Below are 19,598 nucleotides of genomic sequence, written 5' to 3' on the forward strand. Positions count from 1 at the left end.
ACTAAGTAGAGAGCACGCAATAAGCAAATATGCAATAATCAATAAGCTTGAAATGCGAAGAAAAAAGAAGAAAATTAACTGACAATGCTGATAATAATTATGATAGCATCAATTGCGGGATTGCTAGTGTATAGGATCCTTTGTTGATTGTTCATTAACTCTTAATCGCTTGTAATACTTATGAATACTTTAGGTGCGCAAAAAGGCGATCTAAGAGGTGGACGCCTAAGTTTTTTTTCACATCGCTGTGAAGCAACTGTAAACTCTAGAGGGAATTTATATCTGTAACTATAACCAATTTGTTTTTGTTTGCTAACCTGGTTAAAATGTCATACTTAATTATCTTAAAGATAAATCGTCCAGCTCAAACCTTTGTAGGGTAACCATGATCATCATCATCTGATGGCCATAAATTGACTGTTTAGATTACGTGCTCGTTTGAGTACCAATTTTTCCATTTCCATCAAATTTGATTTGCAATTTTACAAGCAGGGATGGAAAATCATTTACATTTATTTCGTGCATTCATTTACATTCATTTGCTTCTAACTTTTTTCATAAACAGAATTCCGTAAAATATTGTCTCATGCTTTTGTATTCAGTGAATGTAAATTACATTAATTGAAAAACAATAACATGTTCTGCCAGCTCTAGTTCGTCATGCATAAGAGATTCAGCTTTGAGTTGTTAACAAAAGTTGTAGTTAATATTAAACGCTACAAAAGTTTGATACACTTTTTTACGATATTCTGTTGATGAAAAAAGTTAGAGGCAAATGAATGTAAATCAATGCACGAAATGAATGTAAATGATTTTCCATCCCTGGTTGCAAGTGTTGAAATCTTGAGCTCGTAAAACACCCAACGTAAAACTACTGCCCAATCCAACATGGAAGGTCTCAAAGTGGAAGGAAACTTTTACTTGGGCCAGATTTCCAAGGATCAGTTGTCACTTTTTCCGACAGCTGCGGAAAACTTTGTCACGATATGAACTTTTTCCTTACCGATTTTCCGTTCTTTCTTCTTCTCTGCCTCAGCGATACAGCTTGCTTAGCTGCTGTTGCGACTTTGATACACCCAACACCGACAGATTTGTGCTTTGGTACTTTTCACTCTCGCTCGTTATATGAAGGTATCTAGAAAAGCTTGAAACTCGAGACAGTCGGCGGATGCAAGGCTCGGAGTACCAAAGTTTCACTTCTTTTATTTGAATTTGCACTGAGGCTGTGGGCCGACCGACGTTGAATTTGAGCGAGCCTGCGTTTGTTGGACCAGATCCGTTCCTGGAAGGGAAATTGGACAGAAAAGATAGAAAAAATTAAAAAGGGAGCACTGTTTAAATAGCGGAAAAGAAAAGCTGCTGCTTCTTGAGTCGTGAGTCTGATGCTGTAGTAGGTTCTGTCAGAACTGCCCGAAGAAAGACGATGGAAAGTTAAATAGAACGATTCGGTTTTTTGTTGAGTTTCATCACGAGAGTTGCAATTACATAAATATTTGTAGAAACTTATTGGAATAAACTGGGGAGAGCAGGATAACTGAAATTTGATGATGGTGGCTTTGGACGAAACTTTGTTTGTAAAGTCTTTTGTCTTGACTCTGTTTTTTGCGCTTGGATGAAAATGGTCTAAGGAAGTACATTTTGACTAATTATCTTCACAATCAAATTATTACATATAAGATAATGTTTCAAAACATATTTTTGCAATTGAATTCAGACAATTTATGAAAGTTTACGACCTAAGCTACGAACGAAAATAATGAAAGACCATGCTTCAAGGCATCTCCCATATTCAAGCAAACAATAGATATCAGTTAAAATCTAATAGAAAAGTTTAACTTTCGAAAGCATATCACGATTACAACTCTACAACAATCAGCACTAATTAAATCACTATTCTGTTTTGAATCGTTCAAAGTTTTCCCATTTCCATAATAACCACACCGACGAAAACTAACTCCTACACAACAGATTTCTCTATTCCCAACGCCACACAAACATCCGACAGAAAACTTTCCAATACTTTACATCGTCCATCCGTCCGTCTGCTCGTCCGTTGGTTGTTTACCACCATCACACAGGACATATTAATTAAGTAAGCAATTTCCCCTTTCAGCACATTGCACAATCTTTTGTGCCAATAGCAAGCATCTATCGTCATATACTAAAAGGAACCAGACTTATTGCATGTACAGGATGGTACCTTGTGTGGTCCGGGGAGCTCCAGAGCTCGTCTCTGATGAGCGAACCTAAAGATGCAAATCGGCAGCATTCATAAAGCTTGAACGACTGGAACCTTGCCTATAATAAAGCTTACCAAAGCCAGGGTGGCACTCCCCCTCCCTTTGTGATGAGAGGCTGCGCAAAATACTTTGGAGAAATGCATTCCATCCCCACTTATTCCAATGAGCGAAAGCGACAGGGGAAAAAAATACTTGAAATTTTAATTTCCATCCATTGCAAACGTCGGGCTGCATAAATTTCCACGGTTGTTGTTATTTTTGCACTTTTGCATCGCTTGCTTTCGGCACCGTGGTTTCATCCATGATTGGTTTTATGCAAATTTGTTTTGTCTATGGCCGAGTGGCGCGGCGCCACCCTACCTACACTGGATCGCACTGACGACGGCAGTGGCGACGCTTGGTTGACAGGGTGGGCGGATAGTGAATTAAAGTAAAGTGAGCTCGGTTTGTGGAGGTGGGCGTGCACTCTGCAAGGACAAATCAGTTGGAACTAGATTAAGTCGAGAGCTTTTCTGCTGATGACATACTTTAGTGTACGTGCAGTAGTGCCAGAGAATTTTGTTCATAAGATGAACAAAGCTTAATGTAACCGATCGTGTAGAAAGCTGTAAAGAAATTAAAAACCCCAGACAAGCAGAGCTCGTATTTCCATTGTTCGTTTCCTGAACTGTTGTTTTTTATGGCTGCCTTGTAGGGCCTGCACCAGGGGGCTATTACTGTCTGAGCCAATGGGTTATCAACTCCGCACAGTGTGCTGAAATACAGCATGTCAAACTGTTAGACACGTTAAGGCCGAGGGGAGCGACACATCTAAATCTCAGTTTTAGATTCTCAACAAATCGCACACTAGCGAATCAATCTTCGAAAAATCTTCTCTCATTTCTCGCATCTACTTGCATCGCGCATCATCTTTTTGCAGGACATCTTCAGAATCGTCATCAATCTTTGTTCTATCTCACACACCAGTAGGTCGTTTAACTGATTTTTTCTATCTACCCAGCGTGCGCGCAGCTATCCACAGCAAAACAAAAATTTTCATGCATCGTATATAGAGTCGCCCCCCTCAGTTAAGGCACACTTTGACAAGTAGGACACATATAATATAATATAATATAAAATGGCATCACTGTTGAGTGTTGACGTTTTGCAAATCGTTGCCAATGTTTACTACTCGTTTGAATAGTTTGTTTACTCAAAGATGAATCTAGTGAGAGAATTTATTACTGTTAAACCTAGTAAAACATTCACCAACAACCCACCGATTTTGAGGATCGTTCGACAAATTCTGAAGTATTCTCTGAATCGTGAATCTCTTCTGAATCACAGCAAAAATCCCAGCGGCTCGTGTTTTTATCTAAACAGCTACTATTCGGGCCTTACTTCAATCGAGTTTATCCACACCATGGTCAGTTAAGAGTGTCTTGTCGATACGGCAGTCAAGACGGCTTAAACGGGTTACCTCTAGTGACTATTCGTGCCAGACGGTTTCCTTTGATGATACATTTGGAAGGCCACACAAACAAGTGCATTAATATCAAGCAAATGGATCACAGCTATACAACGGGAATGGTGGAACACCTACACTAAAGGGTGATACGGTCAAAATTTGGTCAATATCAACTTGACGTATTTCTTTCAATTTTGCATTTAAAAACCTGAACACCCCTCATTTTGAAGGTGTGTGTGTGTGTAGAATGTTGCTCCTATTTTGATTTTGGAATTCACTCTTCAGTTGTCAAAATGCCGTCCAAGCAAAAAGAGCAGCGTATCAAAATTTTGCTCGCGCATCGCGAAAATCCGAGCTACTCGCACGCAAAGTTGGCAAAATCGCTAAAAGTTGCCAAATCAACCGTTACAAATGTAATTAAAGTGTTTGGGGAACGTTTGTCGACAGCCAGGAAGTCTGGATCGGGGGGAAATCGAAAACCGGAAGCCGCTGAGACGACAAAGAGAGTTGCCGGTAGTTTCAAGCGAAACCTTAACCTCTCTCTCCGAGATGCCGCAAATAAGCTGGGTGTATCGTCTACAACCGTGCATCGAGCCAAAAAACGAGCCGGACTATCGACTTACAAGAAGGTAGTGACTCCAAATCGCGATGATAAACAAAATACGACGGCCAAAGCGCGATCCCGGAGGCTGTACACGACGATGCTGACGAAGTTTGACTGCGTGGTAATGGACGACGAAACCTACGTCAAAGCCGACTACAAGCAGCTTCCGGGACAGGAGTTTTATACGGCAAAAGGAAGGGGAAAGGTAGCAGATGTTTTCAAGCACATGAAACTGTCAAAGTTCGCAAAGAAATATCTGGTTTGGCAAGCCATCTGTACCTGTGGCTTGAAAAGCAGCATTTTCATAGCTTCCGGGACTGTCAACCAAGAAATTTACGTGAAAGAGTGTTTGAATAAACGTCTGCTGCCTTTCCTGAAGAAACACGGTTGTTCCGTACTGTTTTGGCCGGATTTGGCATCTTGCCATTACGGTAAAAAGGCCATGGAGTGGTACGCCGCCAACAACGTGCAGGTGGTTCCCAAGGACAAGAACCCTCCCAACACGCCAGAGCTCCGCCCAATTGAGAAATACTGGGCTATTGTCAAGCGGAACCTAAAGAAGACCAAAAAAACTGCTAAGGGCGAGCAGCAGTTCAAGGCAAACTGGCTTTCTGCGGCGAAGAAGGTGGACAAGGTGGCTGTACAAAATCTGATGGCAGGGATCAAGCGTAAGGCCCGGCAATTCGGATTTGGAAAAGCGGAAACCTAACTGAATATTTTTCCTGAATTTTATACTAATTGAACTTGAAAAAGAAATTTAATTTGATTTTTTAAATAAACGATTTCACCGATTTACACGCGTTTTCCCTTGACCAAATTTTGACCGTATCACCCTTTATGCTGTTATTCGTACGAAAAGATAAATATCATGCATCCTACGAAGATCGGATCGGTGAGCATCGAGTATCTATAGCTCGATGAATCCTCACATTCAGTATCGGAAAAGTTCACCAAACCTCACTATGACTAGTGATTTTGTCCAACCCTCCCTACATTCTCGTCCACATGTTTTACCCAAAGGCCACATACTGGAGGCTTTATTCTAGAATACGCTTCTTATTTTTTTACTAAACAATTAGTACTACCGTGGGTATGCAATATCGAAGCGTACAAGGAAGGATCAGCACAGAATCTTCTGCAGGAGTTGAGCTACATTAATAATTCTGTTATGCAGAATGAACATATAAGAAGAAACAAAGTTTATCATAGGGGGCAACCAGATTCGAATCCCAGTCTTGCCAAGGTTCTTTTGGGATGGAAACTTTAAAAATTTTCCCCGCGGTTTTTCTCTGATATTCTGGCCAGTCATTAATCTCAATTGGCATGGACTTCGATAGCATATCCACTACTTTTGAAAGAGCTCTCGTAAAATAAAGCCTTGAATTATGAATCACCAACTTCTATATACAGACTTCTAAGCAACGGGTAAAGCACTTCTACTGAATCCTATTTTCAAAGCATGACAGACCCTAAGGGGTAGATGTTTGATAGTTTTAATCGGTGGTCCATTGCAGTAGGAACCACAACTGTTTGGTAGGCTTGATAGAATGCATCATATGGAGGTGTAAGAAGGGATCATAATCAGCGATATCTTTGAGGACCCGCACCTCTGAGTCGATCAGATGATTTAAAACTGATTCGACGATGTTACTCCTAGGGTGGGATTGAACTCTCGCCCGTTCGAGTTTTGGGTTTACTTTAGTCGGGGAGGATTTAATAGACAAAAATTTCATTCATCATCGACCGGGTTTCTCCTTTGCTCCTGTACACCTGCAAGGAATCAACAGCTTAAAGGGACATCGAGACAGAATTTTATGGATGCGTTGAATTTGCTTGAACACCTAGATGAACACCCTATAGGTTTGGTGGCTTAACGGCGCCGGTGGTGTAGTGGTAAGCGTGATTACCTCTCACCCCAACAGGCCTGGGTTCAATCCCAGTCGGCGCCGCCGGGATGTTCTGAGGCATAACATCTCTGATCACGCCTTTCTTCGGATGGGAAGTAAAGCCGTTGGTCCCCGGTTCATGAGTTGATGGGTCGATAGGTAGGGTCCAGGTGTGGGAGCTGCCTTCCTGGCACGTCGGTAGCATTGGTGCTCAGCACGGAAAACAAGATCGACGGAAAAAACAAACCAAAGGGAAAAAAAAAAAAGGTTTGGTGGCTCCAGTTACTCCTCCACCTCCCATTCCGCTAACGTTCTAATGATAATGCTTGCCATGATCCATTAGAGAAACTGAGAATGTAAACACAATCACAAGTCATAATTTTCAGGGTTGCCAAACTCATGGAATATTGACACCTTGATAGGCACTCGGCCCAGCGCTAGGCACAACTTTCGACACAGCTCGGCACGAATTAAGGTGTGCAGAGTTGAATACCCCTTGGTCTGAGCCCCATTTTGAAACCTGCATGTTGATGGAATATCGAACCAACCAGTTATTTTGTTTCCTTTGAATCAGAATATGCCTCAGTACCAAACGCCAAATCTCATAGGTATCATAACGTCAAAATCGAAGACATGTAGGATTCAAACTGAGGTTGTATTATATTTAGTGAATTTTAACTTGATTTTTCGAAAATAAATTATACTGCTCGAAAATCATTTTCGAGAAGGTGTTTGTCAAAATTTATTCCTGGTATGTCAAAAATAAGTGTTTCATCTGTCAAATTCAACTGAACATTCACCAAATGGAATGTAGGGGCTTTGACAGCTATAGATTTTTTTTATTATAGTCACTTTAACGCTCTTGGGACATTCGTGACTTGTCCGGGAGTCAGATTTGAACTCATGACTTTGCCGACAGCTGTACAAAAGTTGTAGAATAGCTTTGGCCTGCACCAACCCCCCCCCCCCCCCCGACTCAGCGGAGGACCATCGTGCACAGCACTGTTTAGAGTCCCACACAGGCACGAGTACGATGATCAGCCACCTCTAACAGACACTTGTTACGTCTGTAAATATGATTAGACTATGTTACTAGAATCATTATTCGATATGCAAACACACAACATACAATCAATCCTGCCGCAAACTTTTCGCTACTGGCATAATAGCATAGAGGTAACTCTAAGACCAGAAGGTCTCGAAGAAACGTGCTCAACTTTTTGGATCAGCTCTGATACCTTGTATATTGCTCGGTGAACATTTCAAAAGGTCCTATCTGCTTTGATAGATTCTCTTCATCGGCTTTCTCTTTTTATAACCACTGCTATGTTAACAGATTTCGACTAAAGGGGGCGACCCCGGCGTAGTGGTTAGCATCCATACCTTTCACGCCACAGTAATGAGTTCAAATCTCACCCCCGGACAAGTCACGAATGACCCAAGTGCTTTAAAATAACTATAATAAAAAAATAAATAAAATGCATTGGGCGCAGTGATTATGACCGAACAGAGGGGAGAATACTGTAGTTGACACTACTTTCTGACGAATAGTTGTAGAAAGCAACTATTGGGATGTCAAATGATGAATGATGCGAATGATACAATGCAAATTTGTCACTGAATCTCTGTAAATAAATCATGCTATATCACCCTTGCTGGAGTAGAACCACCGGTTGGAAACTAACGATTTAAAATTGGCTCACCACTTGACTAGCCTATTGGTCCAAGTATATCTATAAGTATAGTCCAAGTATATCTATGTAGTCGAAATTCTAGTACTACACTTTGTTTGTTTTGATTCGCTCTAAAAGTTTGACAGATAAAATGAGGGGTTCGTTGATTTTGCAATGTTTCGAGGGGTGCATCGATTAGCTTGGGACTGAAGATAGTATCAGAGCTGAGCCAAAAAATGAGCACGTGTCTTCGGGACCTTCTGGTCTTAGAGTTACCTCTGTGGTAACGGGTGTTCAATAAAAAATGAGAATGATTTCAGTGCCGTCCAGCGCTCTTGTGAGAGCATCTCGACTAAGTTGCGTCGTACAGCGCCCCTTCTCTAATATACATTGACGTTTTTTTGACGAATAAACATTATGGTTTTAATAAAAAAAAAACTGAATTCGTTGAATTTTTTTACTAGCTATATGACTGAAAAAAATCTCATTTTTTATTGAACACCCGTTAGAACCTCGTTGCAATGATCGAAAAACGAAACTATCGAAAGATAAACAAATTGTTACATTTAACTTTTTCCAGGTAACTTAGCCACCATTAACACTGTCATAAACATAAACTGTTCAGAATCAAGCAAAATGGCTTAAGCTAAAAAACAATACAGTCAGTAAATTATCTTCATACAGCTCGTATTAAAACGTTTTGTTGGTGATTCTATGAAAAAAAAAACTACTTTTTCACAAATGGCCGATTGATAATCAATTTTATGCCCCCACCATTAGGGTGTTTCAAAATATCTATTTTGCTAAACCAAGCTCAATCGATTTCAAATCAGGTCCTGATAATTCTCCCAAAATTTGAGCTCATTTGAATGCGAACTCATACTGCACCCAATATGATTCTGGTCACTCAGTACCACCAGATAAATCCTTTTTGAATTGTTGATGCATCGCAAGATGGGTCTTGACTGAAATTATATTATGTTCACATTGGAACCAAGAACACTTCAGGTATTCAAAACATGTCCGGAAGTGGTCAACCTGGTCCAGAGAACTGAAAATCACCACCAATGATCGTGTTTTTGAATGTTCAATTTTTCTGTATCCAATTTTCTCTGGTGACAATAGAACGTATTCATTTGTGAACAGGAGACTAAAAATGATCACAAATATCGATGAACATTTCAGGATAGGACTGCTTTGATATATTCTCTCAAGTGCTGTTGACCAATGCACTGTGGTTCAAAACGGCATAAAGTGGAACTTTATTCCTAGAGCCTAGCCTTTACATTTTAGCCATATAGTGTTTTCAGAAAAAATGTTTGCATAGATATCTTACATAATATAACCTTATGAAGTAATGGAAAAATAAAGATAAAATATGTTATAACTTTACAAGGAGTAATTGTAATGATTCATGATCTTGAGCAAAAACGTGTATTTTGATTGTTTCAATAATTGTCTAGAACATTGTATACTTGAAAAATGAAATTTAAAGAAGTTAAGTATGAAAAACTAAATTTAAGGGAACTTCCATAGAAAAAGCTCCATAACTCTGAAAATACAGGATTTAGAATTTTGACGTTTGAAGTGAAGTTGCTTGTTTTTAAATTGCCTACAACTTTTCTGAGGACATCGTTCCCCTGTATCCTGAAAGAAAAAAGTTAGTGTTTTTTTTATTTTTTGCATAGTAAGACATGGTTAATTTTGGACAGTTTTATATTATGTAAGATATTTATACAAACATTTTTTTCGAAGACACTATATGGCTAAAATGTAAAGGCTAGGCTCTAGGAATAAAGTTCCACTTTTTGCCATTTTGGACCACAGTGCAATGCACGGAAAGAACTGCATGAAAAAATTGACGTTTGAGCGGTGCCATGTTTACTAAAAATAAACACATGAATAATACTCGCGTAACATTTAAAAATGGCCTATCAACTTATGTTCACAAAACTTGTTAGGCATTTTTCCCGCGAACAGAAGTACGCCCATGCAAACCAACAACACCATCGGGTAGGGTGAGTTCTCCCCTTCCCGATAGTGGTTTGGTTTGCGTGGGTGTTCTTCGGTTTGCGAGAAAAGGGCCTAACAAGTTGTTTATAAAAGTGGATAGGACCTTTTCTAAAGTTACGCGAGCATTGCATCATGTGTTCATTTTTAGTAAACACGGCACCGCTCAAAAGTCAATTTTTTTCGTGAGTTCATTCCGTGAATTGGTCAATGCAAACATTTTTTTTTCTTTATTATAGAGATTTTTAGCCATAGGCTAGTTCATCTCTTGTCAATGCAAACAGATTTTGCGCAATTTTTAGCAAATCGTTTGATAACGGAGGTTCTTATCAAAGCGTCAAAACAACTAGGAAAGGTTTTGCAGCTAAGTTATTAACGAAAGAGAAAGTCGTTGAACGGAGAATCGATTAATGCAGATAAATGTGTTTATCTAGAATTGCTTGTTATTGAGCTTTCATGTGGTCATTTCAATGTCTGATTATATTTGACTCAAGTCGAATTTTGGCTACTTCCTCGGAGGAACCAGGAATATGCCAATGATGTGGTGAACGTGGTCTTAGTATTCCTAATTTCACTAAGACTGTAATTATTATAAGTGTTGATTACTGATCATTATTGGCAACATTGCCAGCACTTCTCAAATCTTGATTTTTCTCTCTTTGAGAGAGACAACTTGTGGTAATTTAACGGTAGAACGTGGCAATTTTGAATTTAACGGTCACAATTGCCATCAATCGATTTCTTTTTAACTAAAATAAGTACTACAATCCCACAGTGCACGTTCTCTATCCATTCAAACAACTTTCCAAGCCCCAACTAATTCGATCACGTCTAAGTTGTAAAGTCGAGCGATAATAACCGACGCTGAGCTACCACCTACAAACTCTGAATCTATATCTTTTTCTCTGTATGCTGTTGTTGGTGCCATCCAGCCGTACAAAGAAACATGAACCTGAGACAAAACAGTCTGGAGTGTATGACGATTTAACTCTGCCTTCGTCGCCTTCTGCGAATTGTCTCAAGTTTTATCTACCAACCAACAACGCTCCGACAAACAACCGACGTCAACACTCAAAGGCATAACTCGTGCAGAACAAGATGATGAAGAGGTTGAGGGTGAACAAGTTACAATAAATGTGCCAAACTTCTACAGTCTAGCTCACGTACGGAGCCCCAAAGTGGATGATAGTAGTAAGCATGCCACAGTAAATCTCAAACTGGAAACTTAATATAATATTGGCACGTTTGACAGACCCATGCTCCGTGAAACGGAAAGTTGGAGAATCTTTCTATGCTAACTTTCAGTCCCTCGGTCCCATCCCAAAGGACCTCTTAGGTGTGTGCATTTCCCCAACCACCCTGGCAGAAAATTACACTTTTCAAACGGTTCACAGCACACAAGCAAAGCCACTCACACGTTCGGTGGTGATTTCACCTTTATTCTGCTGCACTCGAATGCACCTCGACTGCAGATGATGTCCCAATTTCTTCTGACCATCATCATCGGACTATTGATGATTCAATTTCATGTTCAATTATCGTTCGAGAGTGCTTCACCTTTTTTTTCAAACGAGATATAGAATACATAAGACGACGACGATGGACAGTAAAGGGCAACGATGAGCGTTGACCTCCACCTTGGAAGATGCATGATAGGTTAGCCTGACGATAGAAGAACCCAGCTGCTGTAAAATAAATTATTATGGGGAATCTGGAGCAACGGCGATAGTCGAAGGAGTTCCTTCGCAACGGATCAATTTATCTGCTATTTATTTTAAATTAAATTACTCTGATGAAGCAATTTTCCAAGCAAAATAACACTATGGCAGACGGTGATTGCTTTTGTCTTATCGTGACCAGGTCATACGGGTTGATGATGAGGTGATATCTCCACTAATGGGAGCAATGCCTCTGAGGAAGCAGCATTAGCAGAATACTTGGAATGGAAGGAATAGTTTGGCTGACACACTCCGAGAATGTTTTAAAATAGCAGTAATGATACCAAAAATGCTCCTTCTCTTGAAAGCATACGATGTCACGATTCTTCAATATACCTCAATCATGCCATATTTGCAATACCGCATATTTGCCCCCGCTGTCCTTCTCAAGATCTCGTAAATTACGTAACTGCCTCCCATTGCCGCCTGTCAGCCGTTCTCATGAACCCGCTTAGTCAGTAAGAAAAAGTTCCATCCTGTCTGCTGCTGCTATGCTGCCATGGTCATTATTATGTAGACATAATGGACGTGATGTGAATAATGTGCACCGGCGGGCACGTGTGTTCTGATCTCTTTCTCTTTTCCGTTTTACAATATAGCATTATGTACTGCTGATGAAGAAGGTTCAGTCTGACGCAATTCGAAGCGAGAAGGAGATTTTGACTTTCATACCTACTTACATACTTCAGTGGAGATTTTTCTAGAGAACTAGAGCGTGTGCGTAACACAACGAGAATCAATGTTGATCTTTAAAATCTGAAATCAACAGTTTAAGCAACTTTTGTTCTTGGTTATTCACGATAGGAAAAAGTTGTTATTTTTGGTGACACATTTTAACACACTCTACTACTCAGGCCGTCTCCATTGTCACATACATACATACCAACTTCATGAATAGCCTTCATCAAAGAAATTTTGCGCTTCCGAGTGGGAAAACAGCAGAGCATCAAGTCACTCGAAGCCGTTTCCGGGAAGGAGCAACAACATGTATTCAGTTGATCTAAACATACGGAATGGAGGATGTGTTTGGAATTGGAAATTGGAAGCTCAACCTTCGAAGAAAGTAAATCTTCTGTCTGTTGTTTGTGCTATTTTTGGCTCGATACATCGTGCTAAACGCTAAGGCATGGACGAATGTCAGCACTTTTGCCGATTTGATGGAATCTTTAAAACATTTTTTTTAATGCGAACATAAATAGGTAGAGTACATGTCCCTAACCTAATAAGCAGCCACCATTTATGATTTTGATCATATCTCAACAAATAATTAACCTGCACATGAAATTTCGTAACAATTGAACACGATAAACAGTTACAAAACTTGCCAATTTCACAATGCTTAGAAAAATCGATTCAATATCGGATTCTTAGGACCAACGATGGATGTCACTTCGGCCACTCGAAAACAGTCCAGAAATGAAAATTAGGTGGAAACAAATATGTTGACCCAGAAACTGCACCTCATAGTGTCTTGTGTTTCCTATAATAAGGCCTTTATTTTGATGAAATATGCAAGTAGACTGGCCCTTAAATAGCAAAAAATTTTTTTTTCATTTCTGACATTAATTCTGACTTTTTGCTGATTATGACGGAACCTTCTACAAATTTCTAGAAATTTATAAAACCTTTTCTGAACAAACTGTAGTAATACAGCGTATGAATATTTTTCTATAGCTGTTTTTATGATTTAAGGTAGGGTGTCCCTAAAAATAAAGTAGTTTATGATGAATAATTTTTTTGTTTTAATTCATACGTGAAAGTTGTCTTATACAACTTTTTTTTTTAATAATTAAATTGCACATGTTTGCTGACGGAAGTATCTCGTTTAATTACTCAATTAAAAAAAAAAGTTACGAGCAACTTTCTTCAAGAAATGTTATCAGCTAAACTTTGGCTCAAGAAGACTTTTCTGTTTGCATGCAATATGCAAATGATCCAGGATAGCAGTAAGTGATCGACGAGACACAGTGAGTCACATGGGGGAAAGAAAGATTGTCGGGATTGATCGGGATGATGAGTGCCCAATACTTTTCAATACCGACGGCATGCTCAGAGAACGTTCTACCACTACTACTGCCGATCTGATAAGAAGAGAGAGAACGGCGATGGACATCCGACACCAATGAACACCCAGCAGGTCATCAAATCCTCATCGTATCTACAATAGATCAATAGAAGATGGTCGAAAATCGATCAAAGTAAAACATCGCTATGTAATTTTATATTTTACTAATTTTAAGTTAAAAACTATTTAATAAATGTGGTAATTGCTGTGGTCTCAGTCTAGTTTGAAGAAAAAATAGTGTGCTAGTGTTAAGTGTTAAACGGTGTTTTCTGCATGAAGGCACATAAAAATGGATAGGCGACACCAGTGATTCCTCCCGTAAGTCCATTGAAGTTACATTTTCGATTAGACCACAATATTATTAGTTATTAATTGATTTCGAAGCCGATAAAATTCGGAGTAGCTTGCTAATTAATTAATAGCTAATTATCCTGACGTTCACGTAAAAAGTGGTATTTAGCAAAGTTGTGGCTTCGAAAATTTAACATGCGTACAGATAGCAAATCTTTCCGTAGATAACTACAGCGGAGGGCTAGATCGATGAAAACAAAAGGTTCATTTTCCCAGGGTAATTGCCTTACAAACTTCAAAGTACCGGTGCAGTATGAGTTTGCATTATGAGTTTGCATTATGAGTATGCATTCAATTGACGCAATGAATGAATCGAAAACTGTTTCCTTCTTTTTTTCCACTTTCACTTCAATTCGGGCTCATTTGACTTGTCACGCATCGCGTCGTCAAGCATCAAAATATAGTATCCACACAATATCGGTTGCGGATAGGGATGGCATCCGGATTATATATAGTAATAATATATTATTTTATGTTCAACGAACATTAAATTAACGAGGCCATTCTGGAGTCCAAGATGGTGGCCATCGGGGTCAGGAAAAGTCTCAAATAACGGCAGCCCTAAGTATTTACCATTAGAATTGATAAAACAATCCATAAAATATTGAAAAACGTTCCATTAAAAACATCCAAATGATCCATAAAACATCGGAGAAAATCCCTTAAAATGTGTGGATGATCCATAACAAATATCAATATTATCAATATTTTATGTAAAATTTAGCAATACAACTGTAAAAATGTACCGCTAAATTTCTAAAGAATGAGCATTGAAATTGTACGAATTACCTATAAACATATTGCAATTGATTCATAAAACATTCAGCAATGAACCTTAAACTAAAGAAAGTGATCGATACAAATCAAGTTTATGGCATTAAAATATAGGCATGATCCATTAATTAGACGTATATCATTCATGTTTAGAACACTATTTTTTTTAATGTTGATCCATAGACCTTGAAAAATTGCCCGTGTATTTTAGGTAGAGGTGTGAAGCGACGGGCAAGCATCTAGAATTAGCTTCCAAAAGAAGATTCTATAATAATATTCTTAAGAAGCTTCCTATGGAAGGTTCATTTAGAAACTTCTTTAAGAAACTTATTCTAGACAAAAAAAAAAACACGGGCAGAACAGTAAACCTGAGTAGCTTACCTGTAGTAATTTTGCAAGGTTTATGGACCAAATAAAAAAAAGGGTCCAAAACATGAAAAACATATGTATATCCCATTTACTATAATTGGAACACACCATAATAGGAACGTATACCAATAACTGGAACACCATGATCCATAAAATTAACATTTATTTTTCATATTTTCTTTAGAAGATTATTATAGAAGCTTATTTTGGAAGCTAATTCTAGACGCTTGACCATCGCTCCGCATCTAAAAAAACACGGCAGTACAGTAAATCTAAGTAGTTACGCAGTAATGGAGCAATTTTTCATGGTTTATGGATCAAAATTAATAATATAGTGTCCGAAACGTGATAAATATACGTCTAATTTATGGATCATGGCTGTACGGAATATTGGGATAACCCTGTACCGCCAAGCTCTGAGACATCCCTGTGGGAGATTCGGAGAGCTACGGTAACGGTCACTGTCAGAAATGACAGACGTCAGGTTTGGTTCAACGGAACTATGAGTTTACATAAGTCGGAGTAAGAACGAGAAAAAAGAGGAAAAGAAGGTACAATTCCAAACCATCTAGAACACGTTTTACAGCTAAATTAAGTTAATTGCCTAAATTTGTTACTATACCTACCGTTTAATTCAATTGTAGTGATTTTTAGTGAACTAGCTACTGAAGTAGGTTAGTTGAAGGTGGGATTCGTGAAAATGTTGAACTTAATAGCCCTATAATTGCTTAATATAGATACTACAACTTGATCCTAAAATCTGGTAACCTACAATTTGTTCCTAAACGCTATATACTTGATTGGTAAAAAGGTAAATGAATCATTAAACAATGACGATGTTCCTTAATAAGTAAAAAAAATCTCCTTAAAATAGATCGGGTTGCTCCTTAAATGATTGATCAAAATACGTTAAAAATCTTAAAATGCTCAGTAAATATTTAAAGTACGCTCCCTAAAATAGAGAAAACTGTACATTAAGCATTTGAAAATGCTCCTTAGTATGCACCGCTTTGTACCATTTTGAAGTGTAATTGTACCATATATCATCGGAAAAGCTGCTGTAGAAAGGTTAATAAGTACCATGAAATCAGCTGAAATGTTCAGTAAATCATTGTGTGCATTTGTGTATTTTTACTGTACATTTCAGCTGATTTCATGGTACTTATTAACCATTCTACAGCAGCTTTTCCGATGATATATGGTACAATTACATTTCAAAATGGTGCAAAGCGGTGCATACTAAGGAGCATTTTCAAATTCTTAATGTACAGTTTTCTCTATTTTAGGGAGCGTACTTTAAATATTTACTGAGCATTTTAAGATTTTTAACGTATTTTGATCAATCATTTAAGGAGCAACCCGATCTATTTTAAGGAGATTTTTTTTACTTATTAAGGATAATTTCACCATTCCGTATCGAGCGCTGAGCCAGTTAACAGCGTCCTGGTCTCTTCATACGACACTCGTTTTTTTACCGCGTTTCCATCGCTCTCGTGTTAAAAAAAGTGTTCAGGTGAATCGCGCACGGTTTTCGGAAGCAGCTATCGTAAGCTGAGTCTTACGTATAGACTGTCCATCTTTAACCCAGTGATTGATCATCATAAAATCATCACCATCATCATCGCACCATCTCCGTCAATAGCAGCAATAGTAGCAGCAGCAAACGGAATACCTAGCTGCACCGGCTGATAGGTTGTTTACACAACCGGCATAAGTATTAGACAATACATTTTGCAAGTCCATTGCCTCCCTATTGTAGTTTTGTTTTGCCTCGTGGCGCGTGGCTCTGTCTCTCACCCCTGGTAAGGGAGTATGGTTCATAGTGAGACAACTTGTTGCAACTAGATATAAGTTTTTTTTTTTTCTCGATTTTTTTTTTCTCGATTTTTTTTTTCTCTTAAATTTGCTTGTACGCCGTGCAAAACATTTAATTAATAGTAATTGAAATTAATCAATTGGAGAAGGTTTTTATTTTTTTCCTTCTTAAGCGGTTGCGCACCGCTTTTGCGCAACACTTATGGCATCTTCCGATGCCAACGTTGCGCGAACCAGGTATTACCAACCACTTTCGAAAGGACCATGGGTTGTCTTTTTTCGGCCTAAAAATAAACCCTTGAAAACTCTCGATATTTCGAGAGACTTGCTGCGTAAGTATCCGGGAATCTTGGTACATAAGGAGAGATTCAACAAACTGCGTGTAGAAGCACCGAATTATGATGTAGCAAATAAAATTGCTGATCACGAGTTGTTTAGTGTTGAGTACAACATCTACATCCCTTCTCGAGATGTGGAGATAGAAGGCGTGGTATCCGACGCGAGTCTGTCTGTCGAGGACTTGAAACGTGCCTCGGGTTGTTTTAAAAACAGAAAAGTCACAAGCGAGCTTGTAAAGATACTGGATGTTAGGCAACTGCATTCAGTGTCTTTACAAGATGGCAAGAAAGTTTATCAGCATTCAGACTCGTTTCGGGTGACTTTCGCTGGTTCAGTTCTCCCAAACTTTGTCAAAGTTGATGGTGCTTTTTTTCCGGTGCGGTTGTTTGTACAGAGGGTTTATAATTGTACCAACTGCAAAAGGCTGGGACACTCGGCCAGCCATTGCGGCAACAAAACTCGTTGTGGCAAATGTGGTGAAAACCACAAAGAGGATTCTTGCCACAAAGAATCAGTAAAATGCGCTTACTGTGGCGAGAATCCTCACCCTTTGCAGGAGTGCCCGATGTACAAGCAGCACTCCGATAAAGTGCAGCGTTCAATCTCTGGACGCTCCAAGCAGACATATGCTCAAATGGTGAAGGCTGCATCAGCCGTCCAAGAGGCAAACCAATTTTCGATTTTGTCAGCTGAAGAATCGAACTCTGACTCATCCGATGAAGGTGATTCTACGGTGGTACACGCACCTTCAAAAATGGACGGATCCACAAAAAGAAAATGCCCCTCCCCGAAAGTGCGCCGTAAGAAAACTAAAGTCACCTTCAGAAGATTGCCAAATTCCCAGGGTAATGGGGATGAAAAAACGAAACCGAAGGCTCCTGCTGAACCAATCCCTGGATGCAGCAGGAATTTTTCACCATTGCCCAAAAAAGATAATAAAAATAATAAAGCTGCTCCTCAAACTTCTCAAAAGAAATCCAAGTCCGAACGAGGTTTGCTAGCTTTTTCGGACATTGTGGAATTCATATTAAACATGTTCAACATACAAGACCCTCTAAGAAGCTTAGTTTCTGCCTTGCTTCCAACATTAGAATCATATCTTAAGCAATTGACTGTTTCATGGCCCCTCCTTGCATCAATCATATCTTTCGATGGATAATTCGTCGAACGAGGTTGAAGATATGATCACTGTGCTACAGTGGAACTGCCGTAGTCTAGTGCCTAAACTAGACTCGTTCAAATTTTTACTTCACAATTCTGATTGTGATATATTTGCTCTCTGTGAAACATGGCTTTCTTCCGATAAAGAACTCAACTTCCACGATTTTAACATTATACGCCTGGATAGAGACGATTCTTATGGAGGAGTACTTTTAGGGATCAAAAAGTGCTACCCTTTCTACAAAATTTCCCTTCCTGCTCTATCAGGCGTCGAAATCGTCGCTTGCCAAATAAATGTGAAGAACAAAGACCTTTGCATAGCTTCAGTTTATGTTCCACCAAGAACCTCCATTAGCCGTAGTCAACTCTGGAATCTAGTTTCGATTCTTCCATCCCCAGTATTAATTCTAGGTTATATGAATTCCCATGGTACTGGGTGGGGCGATCTATACGATGACAATAGAGCGGCTATTTTTTACGATTTATGCGACGATTTCAACTTGACTATTTTGAACACTGGTGAAGCGACACGTATAGCAAAACCTCCGGCTCAAGAAAGCCGACTCGACCTATCTTTGTGTTCAAGATCGCTATCATTGGATTGTCAGTGGAAGGTTATCAATGATCCCCATGGTAGCGATCATTTGCCAATCATCATTTCAATTAAGTGTGCCCCTCACTCTGCAGAACCATCTCGTGTTCCATTTGATCTTACAAGGAACATAGATTGGCAGAAATATGCAACGGCGGTGACAATCGGTGCCGAATCAATAGATACGCTTCCACCATTGGAAGAATATCGATTCCTCGCCGATTTGATATACAAAAGCTCACTGGAAGCACAAAAAAGAAAAGTTCCAAGTGCGCCCTTCAAAAGGAGACCAGCCACACCTGGATGGGACGAAGAATGCACAAAATTGTATGTAGAAAAATCTGATGCTTTCAAAGCTTTTCGTAGACACAAAACCTGCACTTACTTCGAGGAATATTCAAAGCTTGAGACAAAGCTGAAACAATTAATCAAAGCAAAAAAACGCGGTTATTGGCGCAATTTCGTCGAGGGACTCTCACGAGAAACCTCAATGAACACCTTGTGGAGGGTGGCGCGCAACATGCGTAACCGCTCATCTTTCAATGAGAGTGAAG

General features: G+C 39.2%; 1 protein-coding gene across 6 annotated transcripts in view; it reads right to left on the bottom strand.

Annotated features, from left to right (window-relative positions):
- Positions 1-19,598, bottom strand: part of LOC135707711 (ubiquitin-conjugating enzyme E2Q-like protein 1) — a 277,724-nt gene that overhangs the window by 23,233 nt on the left and 234,893 nt on the right. For 4 of the 6 annotated variants that reach the window (XM_065229597.1, XM_065229595.1, XM_065229594.1 and 1 more), the window contains one exon: positions 1,004-1,282. The exons of 1 other annotated variant lie outside the window; for it this stretch is intronic. The gene's annotated coding sequence lies outside the window, so the exon portion shown is untranslated. One more of the 6 variants, XM_065229598.1, reaches the window with a different exon arrangement.

Source organism: Ochlerotatus camptorhynchus, unplaced genomic scaffold (assembly GCF_037179485.1).
Source record: "Ochlerotatus camptorhynchus isolate MF236.1 unplaced genomic scaffold, CSIRO-AGI_Acam_v1.1 ptg000316l, whole genome shotgun sequence".
Taxonomy (NCBI): Eukaryota; Metazoa; Arthropoda; class Insecta; order Diptera; family Culicidae; genus Ochlerotatus; species Ochlerotatus camptorhynchus.